The 19,959-nt window shown below is 43.1% G+C and overlaps 1 protein-coding gene across 1 annotated transcript in view; it reads left to right on the plus strand.

The window, feature by feature from the left end:
- The window catches only part of LOC110531424 (NHS-like protein 2), a 137,978-nt gene that overhangs the window by 23,600 nt on the left and 94,419 nt on the right, over positions 1-19,959 (plus strand). The window lies entirely within an intron of this gene.

A 19,959-nucleotide genomic window follows, 5' to 3' on the forward strand; every position in this document is an offset into this window, starting at 1 on the left:
ATCAATACCTATATACCAATACATACATATCAATACCTATATATCAATACATACATATCAATACCTACATATCAATACATACATATCAATACCTACATATCAATACCTATATATCAATACATACATATCAATACCTATATATCAATACATACATATCAATACCTACATACCAATACATACATATCAATACCTATATATCAATACCTACATATCAATACCTATATATCAATACATACATATCAATACCTACATATCAATACCTATATACCAATACCTACATATCAATACCTACATATCAATACATACATATCAATACATACATATCAATACCTACATATCAATACCTATATATCAATACATACATATCAATACCTACATATCAATACCTACATATCAATACCTATATATCAATACCTATATATCAATACCTACATATCAATACCTACATATCAATACATACATATCAATACATACATATCAATACCTACATATCAATACCTACATATCAATACCTACATATCAATACATACATATCAATACCTACATATCAATACCTATATATCAACACATACATATCAATACCTACATATCAATACCTACATATCAATACCTATATATCAATACCTACATATCAATACCTATATATCAATGCCTACATATCAATACCTATATATCAATACATACATATCAATACCTATATATCAATACATACATATCAATACCTACATATCAATACATACATATCAATACCTACATATCAATACCTATATATCAATACATACATATCAATACCTACATATCAATACATACATATCAATACCTACATATCAATACCTATATATCAATACATACATATCAATACATAACGTTGAAGTCTGAAGATTACATACACTTAGGTTGGAGTAATTAAAACTTGTTTTTCAACCACTCCACAAATGTCTTGTTAACAAACTATAGTTTTGGCAATTCGGTTAGGACATCTACTTTGTGCGTGACGCAAGTAACAATTGTTTACAGACAGATTATTTCACTTATAATTCACTGTATCACAATTCAGTTAAACGTTTGACCTCTGTCATTGCCTCTGTCATTGCCTCTGTCATTGCCTCTGTCATTGCCTCTGTCATTGCCTCTGTCATTGCCTCTGTCATTGCCTCTGTCATTGCCAACAAACAGGATGCACCTGAGCTCAATGTTGAGTCTCATAACAAAGGGTCTGAATACCTATGTAAATAAGGCTTTTTTTTATGAGTTAGCAAAAATGTCTAAAAACCTCTCTATGAGGTATTGTGTGTAGATTGCTGAGAATTATTATTTTTCTAAATACGTTTTAGAAAAAGGCTGTAACGTAACATGGAACGAACACATGTAGAAACACACAATGCTCTCTTCAGTCATCACCTCACCTGAGAGAGGGACACGAGTTAGTGAAAACACAAACACTTCAGTTGAATGTGTTTATGGTTGTTTGAAAGGGAGCTATCTAGTCAGTTGTCCAACTGAATTCATTCAACTGAAATGTGTCTTCCAGATTTAACCCAACCCCTCTGAATCAGAGGGGGGGGATTGCCTTAATCGACATCCACGTCTTCAGGGAAAAGTGGGTTAACTGCCTTGTTCAGGGGAACAGTGGGTTAACTGCCTTGTTCAGGGCAACAGTGGGTTAACTGCCTTGTTCAGGGGAACAGTGGGTTAACTGCCTTGTTCAGGAGAACAGTGGGTTAACTGCCTTGTTCAGGAGAACAGTGGGTTAACTGCCTTGTTCAGGAGAACAGTGGGTTAACTGCCTTGTTCAGGAGAACAGTGGGTTAACTGCCTTGTTCAGGGGAACAGTGGGTTAACTGCCTTGTTCAGGGGAACAGTGGGTTAACTGCCTTGTTCAGGGGAACAGTGGGTTAACTGCCTTGTTCAGGGGAACAGTGGGTTAACTGCCTTGTTCAGGGGAACAGTGGGTTAACTGCCTTGTTCAGGAGAACAGTGGGTTAACTGCCTTGTTCAGGAGAACAGTGGGTTAACTGCCTTGTTCAGGGGAACAGTGGGTTAACTGCCTTGTTCAGGGAAACAGTGGGTTAACTGCCTTATTCAGGGCAACAGTGGGTTAACTGCCTTGTTCAGGGGAACAGTGGGTTAACTGCCTTGTTCAGGGAAACAGTGGGTTAACTGCCTTGTTCAGGGAAACAGTGGGTTAACTGCCTTGTTCAGGGGAACAGTGGGTTAACTGCCTTGTTCAGGGGAACAGTGGGTTAACTGCCTTGTTCAGGGAAACAGTGGGTTAACTGCCTTGTTTAGGGCAACAGTGGGTTAACTGCCTTGTTCAGGGCAACAGTGGGTTAACTGCCTTGTTCAGGAGAACAGTGGGTTAACTGCCTTGTTCAGGAGAACAGTGGGTTAACTGCCTTGCTCAGGCCAACAGTGGGTTAACTGCCTTGCTCAGGCCAACAGTGGGTTAACTGCCTTGTTCAGGACAACTAATTTTTACCTTGTCAGCTCAGGGATTCAAACCAACAACCTTCCGGTTACTGGCCAAACGCTCTAACCACTAGGCTACCTCACTTCTGGTGCAATGATGATAACACCATATTAGCTATGTCTTCATATATAATTTAAATATTTATATCAAATGGAGGATTTTGTGTTAAATGCTCTACAACAAAGTTTTCTTAGTGTTCTGAACACCTCCAAAACAAAGGTCATGTGGTTTGGTAAGAAGGATGACCCTCTTCCCACCGGTGTGATTACTACCTCTGAGGGTATAGAGCTTGAGGTAGTCACCTCATACAAGGACTTTAGAGTTTGGCTAGACGGTGCACTGTCCTTCTCTCAGCACATATCAAAGCTGAGGGCTAAAATAAAATCTAGACTTGATTTCCTCTATTGTAATCGCTCCTCTCTCACCCCAGCTGTCAAACTAACCCTGATTCAGATGACCATCCTACCCATGCTTGATTACGGACACGTAATTTATAGATCAGCAGGTAAGGGTGCTCTCGAGCGGCTAGATGTTCTTTACCATTCGGCCATCAGATTTGCCACCAAGGCTCCTTATAGGACACATCACTGCACTCTATACTCCTCTGTAAACTGGTCATCTCTGTATACCCGTCGCAAGACCCACTGGTTGATGCTTATTTATAAAACCACCTTAGGCCTCACTGCCCCCTATCTGAGATACCTACTGCAGCCCTCATCCTCCACATACAACACCCGTCCTGCCAGTCACATTCTGTTAAAGGTCCCCAAAGCACACACATCCCTGGGTTGCTCCTCTTTTCAGTTCGCTGCAGCTAGTGACTGGAACAAGCTGCAACAAACACTCAAACTGGACAGTTTTATCTCAATCTCTTCATTTCCTAGACTCAATCATGGACACTCTTACTGACAGTTGCTACCATGTTGTTGTCATGTTGTGTTGCTACCATGCTGTGTTTTTCATGTGTCGCTGCCATGCTGTGTTGTTGTTTTTAGGTCTCTCTTTATGTAGTGTTGTGTTGTCTCTCTTTATGTAGTGTTGTGTTGTCTCTCTTTATGTAGTGTTGTGTTGTCTCTCTTTATGTAGTGTAGTGTTGTCTCTCTTTATGTAGTGTTGTGTTGTCTCTCTTTATGTAGTGTAGTGTTGTCTCTCTTTATGTAGTGTAGTGTTGTCTCTCTTTATGTAGTGTAGTGTTGTCTCTCTTTATGTAGTGTAGTGTTGTCTCTCTTTATGTAGTGTAGTGTTGTCTCTCTTTATGTAGTGTAGTGTTGTCTCTCTTTATGTAGTGTAGTGTTGTCTCTCTTTATGTAGTGTAGTGTTGTCTCTCTTTATGTAGTGTAGTGTTGTCTCTCTTTATGTAGTGTAGTGTTGTCTCTCTTTATGTAGTGTAGTGTTGTCTCTCTTTATGTAGTGTAGTGTTGTCTCTCTTTATGTAGTGTAGTGTTGTGTTGTCTCTCTTGTCGTGATGTGTGTTTTGTCCTATATTTATATATTATTTATTTAAAATGTTTAATCCCAGTCCCTGCAGGAGGCCTTTTGGTAGGCCGTCACTGTAAATAAGAATTTGTTCTTAACTGATTTTTCTAGTTAAATAAAGGTTGAATAAAAATAAAATAAAAGGATATAAACAGCATATTTTTGCGTAAAATTATATCCGTTCCACAGGAGAAGTATGTCGCAATTTATGTTGTCTTAATGTCTATGAATGTGTTGAGCATGTTTGCAATTCTCAGTGTGTCCACTGGGTGGCAGTAGAGTACTGTACATTAAATATTTGTTTACTGCTCCATAGGCTCTGAAGTGAGTATGGCATAGAAAAAAAGAGGTGTTTACAGTCGGTTAGGTAAAGGTTAAGTGTTAGTTCTTGACCTAATGGAAAAAAGAGAGGGAGATGGGCAGAGTGAAGGAGAGTTGGGGGAGGGAAGGAGAGATATGAGAGATGGGGGAGGGAAGGAGGGGAAGAGAATGAGCCCTCACACATTCAGTGAGAAAGACAGACAGGGAGAGGGGGAGGAGAAGAAGACAGAAAGGGAGAGGGGGGAGAGGAAGACAGACAGGGAGAGGGGGAGGAGAGGAAGACAGACAGGGAGAGTGGGAGGAGAGGAAGACAGAAAGGGAGAGGGGGGAGAGGAAGACAGACGGAGAGGGGGAGGAGAGAAAGACAAGACAGGGAGAGGGGGAGGAGAGAAAGACAGCCAGGGAGAGGGGGAGGAGAGGAAGACAGACAGAAAGAGGGGGAGGAGAGTGTGTGTTTAAATCTTATCTGCTGTGGGATGGGTAATGCTGCTGTGGGATGGGTAATGCTGCTGTGGGATGGGTAATGCTGCTGTGGGATGGGTAATGCTGCAGTGGGATGGGTAATGCTGCTGTGGGATGGGTAATGCTGCAGTGGGATGGGTAATGCTGCTGTGGGATGGGTAATGCTGCAGTGGGATCGGTAATGCTGCAGTGGGATCGGTAATGCTGCTGTGGGATGGGTAATGCTGCTGTGGGATGGTTAATGCTGCTGTGGGATGGGTAATGATAATGGTAATGGTAATGTCCAGTAATGGCTGAGGTTTTGGAACACTATTAGAAGAGAGAGCTGAAAGAGGATGTGGTTATGCAAGCATGGGTTTATTGTTATTTAACTAGGAAAGTCGGTTAAGAACAAGTTCTTATTTACAATGACGGCCTACACCGGCCAAACCCTGGGACTGGGACAACTGTGCGCCGCCCTATGGGAATCCCAATCACGGCCGGTTGTGATACAGCCTGGAAACGAACCAGGGTCTGTAGTGACGCACTAAAAAGCAGAGCCTTAGACCACTGCGCCACTCGGGAGCCCCATGAGTATGTCTGTATGTGTATGTGAGTGTTTATGTACAGTACCAGTCACAAGTGTGGACACACCTTCTCATTCCAGGGTTTGTCCTTATTTTTACTGCTTTCTACATTGTAGAATAATAGTGAAGACATAACAACTATGAAATAACACACATGGAATCATTTAAGTACCAAAAAAGTGTTAAACAAATTAAACAGATTCTTCAAAGTAGCCATCCTTTGCCTTGATGACAGCTTTGCACTCTCAACCAGTTTCTTGGCATTCTCTCAACCAGTTTCATGAAGTAGTCACCTGGAATGCATTTCAATTTACAGGTGTGCCTTGTTAAAAGTTAATTTGTGGAATTTCATTCCTTCTAAATGCGTTTGAGCCAATCAGTTGTGTTGTAACAAGGTAGGGTTTGTATACAGAATATAACCCTATTTGGTAAAAGACCAAGTCCATATTATGACAAGAACAGCAAAGAGAAACAGCAGTCATCATTACTTTAAGACATGAAGGTCAGTCAATCCAGACTTGGAATGAGCAGTCACAAAAACCATCAAGCGTTATGATGAAACTGGCTCTCATGAGAACCGCCACAGGAATGGAAGATCAGAGTTACCTCTGCTGCAGAGGATACGTTCATTAGAGTTACCAGCCTCAGAAATTGCAGCCCAAATAAATGCTTCACAGAGTTCAAGTAACAGACACATCTCAACATCAACTGTTCAGAGGAGACTGTGTGAATCAGGCCTTCATGGTCAAATTGCTGCAAAGAAACCACTACTAAAGGACACCAATAATAAGAAGAGACTTGCTTGGGCTAATAAACATGAGCAACGGACATTAGACCGGTGGAAATCTGTACTTTGGTCTGATGATTTTTGGATCCAACCGCCGTGTCTTTCTGAGATGCAGAGTAGGTGAACAAATGATCTCCGCATGTGTGGTTCCCACCATGAAGCATGAAGGAGGAAGTGTGATTGTGCTTTGCTGGTGACACTGTCTGTGATTTATTTAGAATTCAAGGCACACTTAACCAGCATGGCTACCACAGCATTCTGCAGCGATACGCCATCTGGTTTGCGCTTAGTGGGACTATCGTTTGTTTTTCAACAGGACAATGACCCAACACCTCCAGTCTGTGTAAGGACTATTTGACCAAGAAGGAGAGTGATGGAGTGCTGCATCAGATGACCTGGCCCCCACATTCAACGACCTCAACCCAATTGAGATGGTTTGGAATGAGTTGGATCGCAGAGTGAAAGAAAAGCAGCCAATAAGTGCTCAGAATATGTGGGAACTACTTCAAGACGGTTGGTAAAGCATTCCTCATGAAGCTGGTTGAGAGAATGAAAAGAGTGTGCAAAGCTGTCATCAAGGCAAAGGGTGACTATTTGAAGAATCTAACACTTTTTAAGTTACTACATGATTCCATGTGTTATTTCATAGTTTTGATGTCTTCATTATTATTCTACAATGTAGAAGATTGTAAAAATAAAGAAAAGAGAGAGAGAGACAGAGGGAGTTAGAGGGAGGGGGAGATGAGGGAGAAAGAGAAGAAGGAGAGAAAAGGGGAGCATAGAAAGACGAGAGATTGGATGCACGTGCAAGGAGAGGAATTGGAATAGGAAAAGAGAGATGGTAGAAAAAATGAGTGGAATGGAGAGGAAAGATGGTGAAATGGGTTACATGGAGAGAGGAGAGACTGAGTTAGGAAATTAGGAAATATATATGGAGAGAGATGTACAACAACTGTGTGGTTCAAATTGGCAAAAAACACACATTTCTTTCCACAGGGCCAGGGAGTGAGACAGGGATGCAGCTTAAGCCCCACCCTCTTCAACATATATATCAACATATTGGCGAGGGCACTAGAACAGTCTGCAGCACCCGACCTCACCCTGCTAGAATCTGAAGTCAAATGTCTACTGTTTGCTGATGATCTGGTGCTTCTGTCCCCAACTAAGGAGGGCCTACAGCAGCACCTAGATCTTCTGCACAGATTCTGTCAGACCAAAACAATTCCAAAAAAGGTCCAAAAAAGGTCCAGTCACCAGGACCAAAAATACAAATTCCATCTAGACACTGTTGCCCTAGAGCACACAAAAAACTATACATACCTCGGCCTAAACATCAGCGCCACAGGTAACTTCCACAAAGCTGTGAACGATCTGAGAGACAAGGCAAGAAGGGCATTCTATGCCATCAAAAGAAACATCAATTTCAACATACCAATTAGGATTTGGCTAAAAATAGTTTAATCAGTTATAGAACCAATTGCCCTTTATGGTTGTGAGGTCTTGGGGTCCGCTCACCAACCAAGAACTCACAAAATGGGACAAACACCAAATTGAGACTCTGCATGCAGAATTCTGCAAAAATATCCTCCGTGTACAACGTAGAACACCAAATAATGCATGCAGAGCAGAATTAGGCCGATGCCCGCAAATGATCAAAATCCAGAAAAGAGCAGTTCAATTCTACAACCACCTAAAAGGAAGCGATTCCCAAACCTTCCATAACAAAGCCATCACCTACAGAGAGATGAATCTGGAGAAGAGTCCCCTAAGCAAGCTGGTCCTGGGGCTCTGTTCACAAACACACCCTACAGAGCCCAAGGACAGCAGCACAATTAGACCCAACCAAATCAGGAGAAAACAAAAAGATAATTACTTGACACATTGGAAAGAAAAGAGGAGAGGAGAGAGCCAGTAGGAAATGTATGAAGAGAGGGGGAAAGATTGGCATTGAGGATGGCCGATAGAAGTGGCAGAACAGCATGCAAGCAGAGGACAGTAGGGAGGGTGGAACAGAAAGATGGATGGAAGGAGGGAGGAGGGGAAATGACAGTAATCTAGTGTCTCCACCTCACAGTGGGCCACTCCAGGTAATACACTAATGTAGAGAACACTGTTAGGAGAGGGGGATGGGAGGAGGGAGGGAGGGATGGAGAGAGGAATGGAGGGAGAGAGGAATGGATGGAGAGAGGGAGGGAGTAGGGAGGGAGCAGGGAGGGGAGGGATGGAAGGAGGGAGAGAGGGATGGAGGGAGAGAGGGAGGGAGTAGGGAGGGAGCAGGGAGGGGAGGGATGGAAGGAGGTAGAGAGGGATGGAATGAGAGAGGAATGGAGGGAGAGGATGGAGGGAGAGAGGAATGGGGGGGATGGAGGGAGAGAGGGATGGAGGGAGAGAGGGATGGAGGGAGAGAGAGAGGAATGGGGGGGATGGAGGGAGAGAGGGATGGAGGGAGAGAGGGATGGTGGGAGAGAGGAATGGAGGGAGAGAGGGATGGAGGGAGAGAGGAATGGCGGGAGAGAGGGATGGAATGAGAGAGGAATGGAAGGAGAGAGGAATGGAGGGAGAGAGGAATGGGGGGGGGTGGAGGGAGAGAGGGATGGAGGGAGAGAGGAATGGAGGGAGAGGGATGGAGGGAGAGAGGAATGGAGGGAGAGAGGAATGGAGGGAGAGAGGGATGGAATGAGAGAGGAATGGAGGGAGAGGAATGGAGGGAGAGAGGAATGGGGGGGATGGAGGGAGAGACTGATGGAGGGAGAGAGGGATGGAGGGAGAGAGGAATGGAGGGAGAGAGGGCTGGAGGGAGAGAGTAATGGAGGGAGAGAGGGATGGAGGGAGAGAGGGATGGAGGGAGAGAGGGATCAAATTAAAGTAGATGGAGATAGACAGACATACTGAGACTGGGGAGAAGACTCTTTTGAGGTGTTCAAAACTGTTGTTGTAGCCCAAATGTTCAAATAGCACCCTATTCCCTGCATAGTGCACTACTTTATACCAGAGCTCTATGGCACCCTATTCCCTGCATAGTGCACTACTTTATACCAGAGCTCTATGGCACCCTATTCCCTACATAGTGCACTACTTTATACCAGAGCTCTATGGCACCCTATTCCCTGCATAGTGCACTACTATATACCAGAGCTCTATGGCACCCTATTCCCTACATAGTGCACTACTTTATACCAGAGCTCTATGGGACCCTATTCCCTGCATAGTGCACTACTTTAGACCAGAGCTTTATGGCACCCTATTCCCTACATAGTGCACTACTTTATACCAGAGCTTTATGGCACCCTATTCCCTGCATAGTGCACTACTTTAGACCAGAGCTTTATGGCACCCTATTCCCTACATAGTGCACTACTTTAGACCAGAGCTTTATGGCACCCTATTCCCTACATAGTGCACTACTTTAGACCAGAGCTCTATGGGGAATAGGGTGTCATTTGGGGATGCACCACTGTGTCATTTCCCTGTGTAAGAGGGACTTCAAGTCTCTACTCCACCAGCTGGACACACAGACTACTGATACGTTCAGACACCCTGTAGTTTCATTCTCTGGCTTTTCTATCTGTGAAGGAATTGCCATTTAAAAGAACCTGAAACACACCTGCCTCACCTCTTTATCAGCTAGTGTGTGTGTGTGTGTGTGTGTGTGTGTGTGTGTGAGAGAGCCAGATAGAGTGAGTGTGTGTGTGTGTGTGAGTGAGAGAGACTGTGAGTGTAACTGTGAGTGTGTGTGACTGTAATTGTGTGTGACTGTGAGTCTGAGTGGGACTGTGAGTGTATGACTGTGCATGTGTGTGTGTGTGTGACTGTGAGTGTGACTGTGAGTGTGACTGAGTATGTGTGTGAGTGTGAGTATGAGTGTAACTGTGAGTGCGTGTGTGACTGTGAGTGTGTGACTGTGAGTCCGTGTGTGAGTGTGTGACTGTGACTGTGAGTGTGTGACTGTGAGTGCGTGTGTGAGTGTGACTGTGAGTGTGTGAGTGCGTCTGTGAGTGTGACTGTGAGTGTGTGACTGTGAGTGCGTGTGTGAATGTGACTGTGAGTGTGACTGAGTGTGTGTGATAGAGGTCGACCGATTAATAAGAATGTCCGATTACAAGTTTTCATAACAATCGGAAATCGGTATTTTTGGACGCAGATTTTGTCGATTTTTAATTACATTTTTTATTTTTTTTTTTTATTTTTTTTTTTACACCTTTATTTAATGTTTATTTAACTAGGCAAGTCAGTTAAGATCACATTCTTATTTTCAATGACGGCCTAGGAACAGTGGGTTAACTGCCTTGTTCAGGGGCAGAACGACAGATTTTCACCTTGTCATCTCGGGGGATCCAATCTTGCAACTTTACAGTTAACTAGTCCAACGCTCTAACCACCTGCCTCTCATTGCACTCCACGAGGAGCCTGCCTGTTACGCGAATGCAGTAAGAAGCCAAGGTAAATTGCTAGCTAGCATTAAACTTAATCAATCATAATCACTAGTTATAACTACACATGGTTGATGATATTACTAGTTTATCTGGCGTGTCCTGCGTTGCATATAATCAATGAGGTGCGCATTCGCGAAAAAGGATTGTCGTTGCTCTAATGTGTACCTAACCATAAATACCAATGCCTTTCTTAAAATCAATACACAGAAGTATATATTTTTAAACCTGCATATTTAGCTAAAATAGATCCAGGTTAGCAGGCAATATTAACCAGGTGAAATTGTCACTTCTCTTGCGTTCATTGCACGCAGAGTCAGTGTATATGCAACAGTTTGGGCCGCCTGGCTCATTGCGAACTAATTTGCCAGAATTGTATGTAATTATGACATGATTTGATAGAGCAGTCTGACTGAGCGATGGTAGGCAGCAGCAGGCTCATAAGCATTCATTCAAACAGCACTTTTGTGCGTTTTGCCAGCAGCTCTTCGCAATGCTTCAAGCATTGAGCTGTTTATGACTTCAAGCCTATCATCTCCCGAGATGAGGCTGGTGTAACCGATGTCAAATGGCTAGCTAGTTAGCGGGATGCGCGCTAATAGCGTTTCAAACGTCACTTGCTCTGAGACTTGGAGTAGTTGTTCCCCTTGCTCTGCATGGGTAACGCTGCTTCGAGGGTGGCTGTTGTCGATGTGTTCCTGGTTCGAGCCCAGGTAGGAGTGAGGAGAGGGATGGAAGCTATACTGTTACACTGGCAATACTAAAGTGCCTATAAGAACATCCAATAGTCAAAGGTTAATGAAATACAAATCGTATAGAGAGAAATAGTCCTATAATTTCTATATTAACTACAACCTAAATCTTCTTACCTGGGAATATTGAAGACTCATGTTAAAAGGAACCACCAGCTTTCATATGTTCTCATGTTCTGAGCAAGGAACTGAAACGTTAGCTTTCTTACATGGCACATATTGCACTTTTACTTTCTTCTCCAACACTTGGTTTTTGCATTATTTAAATCAACAACTAGAAAATGTTTCATTATTTATTTGAGGCTAAATTGATTTTGATGTATTATATTAAGTTAAAATAAGTGTTCATTCAGTATTGTTGTAATTGTCATTATTACAAATAAAATAAAAAAAATTGTCTGATTAATCGGTATCGGCGTTGAAAAATCATAATCGGTCGACCTCTAGTGTGTGACTATGAGTGTGACTGTGAATGTGTGTGTGAGTGTGAGTGTAACTGTGAGGGTGTGTGACTGTGACTGTGAGTGTGTGTAACTGTGTGAGTGTGAATGTGGATGTGAGTGTAATTGTGAGTTTGTGTAACTGTGAGTGGGTGTGAATGTGAGTGTGAGTGTAACTGTGAGTGTGTGTGACTGAGTGTGATTGTTACTGTAAGTGTGAGTGTAACTGTGAGTGTGTGTTAGTATAACTGTGAATGTGAGTGTGACTGTGAGTGTGAGTGTAACTGTGAGTGTGACTGTGACTGTGAGTATGACTGATTGTGAGTGTAACTGTGAGTGTGATTGTGACTGTAAGTGTGAGTGTGACTATGAGTGTGACTGTGAGTGTGACTGTGAGTGTGATTATGACTGTGATTGTGACTGTAAGTGTGAGTGTGACTATGAGTGTGACTGTGAGTGTGAGTGTGACTATGAGTGTGACTATGAGTGTGATTGTGAGTGTGATTGTGACTGTGACTATGAGTTTGACTATGCGTGTGATTGTGACTGTAAGTGTGAGTGTGACTATGAGTGTGATTGTGACTGTGAGTGTGACTATGAGTGTGACTGTGAGTGTGACTGTAAGTGTGAGTGTGACTATGAGTGTGACTGTGATTGTGACTGTAAGTGTGAGTGTGACTATGAGTGTGATTGTGACTGTGATTGTGAGTGTGACTATGAGTGTGAGTGTAACTATGAGTGTGACTATGAGTGTGATTGTGAGTGATTGTGACTGTAAGTGTGAGTGTGACTATGAGTGTGACTATGAGTGTGATTGTGACTGTGAGTGTGAGTGTGACTATGAGTGTGACTGTGAGTGTGATTGTGACTGTAAGTGTGAGTGTGACTATGAGTGTGATTGTGAGTGTGACTATGAGTGTGATTGTGACTGTAAGTGTGAGTGTGACTATGAGTGTGACTGTGAGTGTGATTGTGACTGTAAGTGTGAGTGTGACTGAGTGTGACTGAGTGTGACTGAGTGTGACTATGAGTGTGACTATGAGTGTGATTGTGACTGTGAGTGTGACTATGAGTGTGACAATGAGTGTGACTATGAGTGTGATTGTGACTGTGAGTTTGTAAGTATAAAAGAAGTTAGCGGTAGTATCGCGAGTAAATGCTAACTAACAATTCATTGCTGATCTAACACTACTTAGCAACTTCCTTCAAACTGCACGCAAATAAAACCACATAATATCCAGCAGTTCATCTGACAGTTCATCTGATTCATCTGAACTAGATCACTAGATAACTAGATAACTAGAACTAGATCACTAGATAACTAGATCACTAGATAACTAGATCACTAGAGAACTAGATAACTAGAACTAGATAACTGGATAACTAGATCACTAGATCACTAGATCACTAGAAAACTAGAACTAGATAACTAGATAACTAGAACTAGATAACTGGATAACTAGAACTAGATAACTAGATAACTAGAACTGGATAACTATAACTAGAACTGGATAACTAGAACTAGATAACTAGAACTAGATAACTAGATAACTAGAACTAGATAACTAGATAACTAGAACTAGATCACTAGATAACTAGATCACTAGATAACTAGATCACTAGAGAACTAGATAACTAGAACTAGATAACTGGATAACTAGATCACTAGATCACTAGATAACTAGAACTAGATCACTAGATAACTAGATCACTAGATAACTAGATCACTAGAGAACTAGATAACTAGAACTAGATAACTGGATAACTAGATCACTAGATCACTAGATCACTAGAAAACTAGAACTAGATAACTAGATAACTAGAACTAGATAACTGGATAACTAGAACTAGATAACTAGATAACTAGAACTGGATAACTATAACTAGAACTGGATAACTAGAACTAGATAACTAGAACTAGATAACTAGATAACTAGAACTAGATAACTAGATAACTAGAACTAGATAACTAGAACTAGATAACTAGATAACTAGAACTAGATAACTAGATAACTAGAACTAGATAACTAGAACTAGATAACTAGAACTAGATAACTAGATAACTAGAACTAGATAACTAGATAACTAGAACTAGATAACTGGATAACTAGAACTAGATAACTAGATAACTAGAACTAGATAACTGGATAACTAGAACTGGATAACTATAACTAGAACTGGATAACTAGAACTAGATAACTAGAACTAGATAACTAGATAACTAGAACTAGATAAAGGGCCTCATTCGCTAAATTATTTAATGATCAATTTAACTCAAAAAGGTGTTATCTAGAACCTAAAAGGGTTATTTTGCTGTCCCCATAGAAGAACCCTTTGAAGAACCCTTTTGGGTTCCATGTTGAACCCTTTCCACAGAGGGTTCTACATGGAACCCAAAAGGGTTCTGCTGTATGTTGAACTAAGAAGGGTTCTCCTATGATAGTGTACCCCTCTCCTCATTTCTGAGTGTTTTTCTGAGTAAGTCAACTTCTCCCCCTCCATGAGGTATGGGATGGGGGTTGGTGGTGGGGGTGGGCACAGCTGGCAGCAGATTGGTTTATAGAGCACGTCTGGTATTTGGCCCTGCTACTAAACACTAATGCTGTAGTCCTGACTATGGTTCTCATGTCACCTCTCACTCTCTCGCTCTCTCTCTTCCTTTCTCTCCTCTCTTTCTCTCCTTTCTCTCTCTTTCTACCCCCTCTCTTCTTCTCCCGCTCCTCTCTCTCTCTCTTCTCCTCCCACCTCTATCTCTCGCTCGACCCCCCTCTCTTCTCCTCCCGCTCCTCTCTCTCTCTTTCTACCCCCTCTCTTCTCCTCCCACCTCTCTCTCAACCCCCCTCTCTTCTCCTCCCACTCCTCTCTCTCTCTCTCGACCCCCCTCTCTTCTCCCGCTCCTCTCTCTCTCTTTCTACCCCCTCTCTTCTCCTCCCACCTCTCTCTCTCGACCCCCCTCTCTTCTCCTCCCACCTCTCTCTCTCTCTCTACCCCCTCTCTTCTCCTCCCACCTCTCTCTCTCTCTCTTGATCCCCTCTCTTCTCCTCCCACCTCTCTCTCTTTCTACCCCCTCTTCTCCTACCACCTCTCTCTCTCGACCCCCTCTCTTCTCCTCCCACCTCTCTCTCTCTCTCTCTCGACCCCCTCTCTTCTCCTCCCGCTACTCTCTCTCTCTTTCTACCCCCTCTCTTCTCCTCCCACCTCTCTCTCTCTTTCTACCCCCTCTCTTCTCCTCCCACCTCTCTCTCTCTCTTTCTACCCGCCTCTCTTCTCCTCCCACCTCTCTCTCTCTACCCACCTCTCTTCTCCTCCCACCTCTCTCTCTCTCTCTTGATCCCCTCTCTTCTCCTCCCACCTCTCTCTCTCTCTCTCTCTCTCTCTCTCTCTCTCTCTCTCGACCCACCTCTCTTCTCCTCCCACCTCTCTCTCTTGATCCCCTCTCTTCTCCTCCCACCTCTCTCTCTCTCTCTATACCCCCTCTCTTCTCCTCCCACCTCTCTGTCTCTCTCTCTACCCCCCTCTCTTCTCCTCCCACCTCTCTCTCTCGACCCCCTCTCTTCTCCTCCCACCTCTCTCTCTCTCTCTCTCTCTCTCTACCCCCCTCTCTTCTCACCTCTCTCTTTCTACCCCCGCTCTTCTCCTCCCACCTCTCCCTCTCTTTCTACCCTCCTCTCTTCTCCTCCCACCTCTCTCTCTCTTTCTACCCTCCTCTCTTCTCCTCCCACCTCTCTCTCTCTCTCAACCCCCCTCTCTTCTCCTCCCGCACCTCTCTCTCTTTCTACCCCCTCTCTTCTCCTCCCGCACCTCTCTCTCTCTTTCTACCCCCTCTCTTTTCCTCCTTCTCCTCTCTCTCTCCCTCCCTCATTCTCTCTCTCTTTCCACCCCCCCGCTGTGGCTGCCATGTCCTTAATGCAGAGAGTGAGACTACCTAACCAGACCAGACCCTGTTAACTGTTTACACACACACTCGCAGTTACACTCACAGTCACACTCACACACACACACACTCTCTCACAGTCACTGTCACACACACACACACACACACACACACACACACACACACACACACACACACACACACACACACACACACACACACACACACACCACGCTCTACAGCAGGAACTAGTCCTTGAGACTTTGGTTCTTTGTTGTTCCTCTGCAGTCAAAACAGAAGAGACAAAACAAAGTTTTTTATCTAAAGAAGCAATTTATTATGTTGCTATGGAGACTACTGAGTTAATTTGTCTATTCTCAGTATGCTGTGTGTGTGTGTGTGTGTGACCGAATGGTGTTCAAATTCGGGTCTCCTCCATGTGTGCCACTGTGCTATCCCACTGAGATAAAGTCAAAGCATTAGCTTGGGCATCTAGTGTAAGTCTTTAGGTCTCAGGCAACGCTACTCATCATGGGAGCATGAATAACCAAACCATCTCTGTTATGTGTTTATGTTCTGCTGTTGTACTGGGCTGCTCCTGCCTCTCAGTTATTTAAGAACGTGGAGTTCAGGGAGATTTGAAGGCTCTCTTTTGTGCCTTCCACTCTCTTCTCCTCTCCTCCATCTGCCTCCCCTCCTTCTCTTGTTCCCCCAGACAGAGAGGGAAGAGAGAGAGAGGGGGGGGGGGGAGAGAGAGGGGAAGAGAGAGAGAAGAGAGACATAGGGGGGAAGAGAGAGAGAAGAGAGAGAGAGGGGCGGAGAGAGTGGGATGGAGGGGAAAGAGTAGAGGATGTAGAGAGCAGGCGTTCCTCTCCTTCAAACTGTGTCCCTGGGGGATTACTACAAGTCTGGCTTGAGTTAGGGAACCAGAGTAGAGACGCTACCCTCCTCTCCCCCTCCCTCCTCTCCCCCTCCCTCCTCTCACCCTCACTCCTCTCACCCTCACTCCTCTTCTATCCTCCCTCCTCTCCCCCTCCCTCCTCCTCTCACCCTCACTCCTCTCCTATCCTCCCTCCTCTCCCCCTCACTCCTCTCCCCCTCCCTCCTCTCACCCTCACTCCTCTCCTATCCTCCCTCCTCTCCCCCTCCCTCCTCCTCTCCCCCTCACTCCTCTCCCCCTCACCCCTCTCCTCTCCTCTCCTCTCCTCTCCTCTCCTCTCCTCTCCTCTCCCCCTCACTCCTCTCCCTCTCTCTTTAGTCTAAGCCCCCAAATTCCTCATCCACCTCTCCTCTATTCCCCTCTTCCCTCCATTCTGACATTGGATAGACAGAGACGTGCCTCTCTCTCTACCTCATTCTCTTCCCTCCATTCTGACCAGCTGTTGTCTGGATCACTGCTTAGAAGCACACAGGTAGGTGGAGCCAGGTAGCGTGCAGCTTAGCAACAACTTCTCTCTCTCTCCCTCTCTCTCCCCCTCTCTCTCGTTCTCTTTCTTTCTCTCTACAAGGTAAACCTTCTATACAGGTCTTCTCAGACCTGCTGTTGTTGACGCGTGGGACCATTTGGACACACTGATTGGGCCTTTCTTTGCTGCATTGTTCATTACTGTGTCCCAGATGGCACCCCATTACCTATAAAGTAGTGTACTACATAGGGAATAGGGTGTCGCTCGGGACACCATGTTTTGACTGTGACATAAAATGACAGACTGTGTGTGGCCAGCTGTAGCTCACAGAGTTTATCCCTGAAAACATCTAAGGTGTGTGACTTAATAACAGTTTTGTCCCTGTGACTCTTCCGTAGTTCTGACGTTCTTAAGAGTTCTGAAATCCCAAAGTTATTTATCTCTGAAGTTCTGTCAAGGCCGTGTCCAGAAGTAACAGCTCTGTGGGTTTAAACGATTTTCACCGTCAGGAAGAATCTGTGAGAGTGAGCCGACCAAACTAAACTAGTAACCAAACTAAACTAGTAACCAAACTAAACTAGTAACCCCTCACCCTTTAATTACCAGTCTCTACTCTCTATACATCCCTAAATTAAACTAGTAACCAAACTAAACTAGTAACCCCTCACCCTTTAATTACCAGTCTCTACTCTCTATACATCCCCAAACTAAACTAGTAACCAAACTAAACTAGTAACCCTTCACCCTTTAATTACCAGTCTCTGCTCTCTATACATCCCCAAACTAAACTAGTAACCCTTCATCCTTTAATTTCCAGTCTCTACTCTCTATACATCCCTAAACTAAACTAGTAACCAAACTAAACTAGTAACCCTTCATCCTTTAATTACCAGTCTCTACTCTCTATACATCCCTAAACTAAACTAGTAACCAAACTAAACTAGTAACCCTTCATCCTTTAATTACCAGTCTCTACTCTCTATACATCCCTAAACTAGTAACCAAACTAAACTAGTAACCCTTCATCCTTTAAGTACCAGTCTCTACTCTCTATACATCCCTAAACTAAACTAGTAACCAAACTAAACTAGTAACCAACCTAAACTAGTAACCCTTCACCCTTTAATTACCAGTCTCTACTCTCTATACATCCCTAAACTAAACTAGCAACCAAACTAAACTAGTAACCAAACTAAACTAGTAACCCTTCATCCTTTAATTACCAGTCTCTACTCTCTATACATCCCCAAACTAAACTAGTAACCAAACTAAACTAGTAACCCTTCACCCTTTAATTACCAGTCTCTACTCTCTATACATCCCTAAACTAGTAACCAAACTAAACCAGTAACCCTTCACCCTTTAATTACCAGTCTCTACTCTCTATACATCCCTAAACTAGTAACCAAACTAAACTAGTAACCCTTCACCCTTTAATTACCAGTCTCTACTCTCTATACATCCCTAAACTAGTAACCAAACTAAACTAGTAACCCTTCATCCTTTAATTACCAGTCTCTACTCTCTATACATCCCTAAACTAGTAACCAAACTAAACTAGTAACCCTTCACCCTTTAATTACCAGTCTCTACTCTCTATACATCCCTAAATTAAACTAGTAACCAAACTAAACTAGTAACCCTTCACCCTTTAATTACCAGTCTCTACTCTCTATACATCCCCAAACTAAACTAGTAACCAAACTAAACTAGTAACCCCTCACCCTTTAATTACCAGTCTCTACTCTCTATACATCCCTAAATTAAACTAGTAACCAAACTAAACTAGTAACCCCTCACCCTTTAATTACCAGTCTCTACTCTCTATACATCCCCAAACTAAACTAGTAACCAAACTAAACTAGTAACCCTTCACCCTTTAATTACCAGTCTCTGCTCTCTATACATCCCCAAACTAAACTAGTAACCCTTCATCCTTTAATTTCCAGTCTCTACTCTCTATACATCCCTAAACTAAACTAGTAACCAAACTAAACTAGTAACCAACCTAAACTAGTAACCCTTCACCCTTTAATTACCAGTCTCTACTCTCTATACATCCCTAAACTAAACTAGCAACCAAACTAAACTAGTAACCAAACTAAACTAGTAACCCTTCATTCTTTAATTACCAGTCTCTACTCTCTATACATCCCCAAACTAAACTAGTAACCAAACTAAACTAGTAACCCTTCACCCTTTAATTACCAGTCTCTACTCTCTATACATCCCTAAACTAGTAACCAAACTAAACCAGTAACCCTTCACCCTTTAATTACCAGTCTCTACTCTCTATACATCCCTAAACTAGTAACCAAACTAAACTAGTAACCCTTCACCCTTTAATTACCAGTCTCTACTCTCTATACATCCCTAAACTAGTAACCAAACTAAACTAGTAACCCTTCATCCTTTAATTACCAGTCTCTACTCTCTATACATCCCTAAACTAGTAACCAAACTAAACTAGTAACCCTTCACCCTTTAATTACCAGTCTCTACTCTCTATACATCCCTAAATTAAACTAGTAACCAAACTAAACTAGTAACCCTTCACCCTTTAATTACCAGTCTCTACTCTCTATACATCCCCAAACTAAACTAGTAACCAAACTAAACTAGTAACCCCTCACCCTTTAATTACCAGTCTCTACTCTCTATACATCCCTAAATTAAACTAGTAACCAAACTAAACTAGTAACCCCTCACCCTTTAATTACCAGTCTCTACTCTCTATACATCCCCAAACTAAACTAGTAACCAAACTAAACTAGTAACCCTTCACCCTTTAATTACCAGTCTCTGCTCTCTATACATCCCCAAACTAAACTAGTAACCCTTCATCCTTTAATTTCCAGTCTCTACTCTCTATACATCCCTAAACTAAACTAGTAACCAAACTAAACTAGTAACCCTTCATCCTTTAATTACCAGTCTCTACTCTCTATACATCCCTAAACTAAACTAGTAACCAA

The sequence above is a fragment of the Oncorhynchus mykiss genome, chromosome 9 (genome assembly GCF_057628025.1).
Source record: "Oncorhynchus mykiss isolate SJ-2025 chromosome 9, ASM5762802v1, whole genome shotgun sequence".
Classification (NCBI taxonomy): domain Eukaryota; kingdom Metazoa; phylum Chordata; class Actinopteri; order Salmoniformes; family Salmonidae; genus Oncorhynchus; species Oncorhynchus mykiss.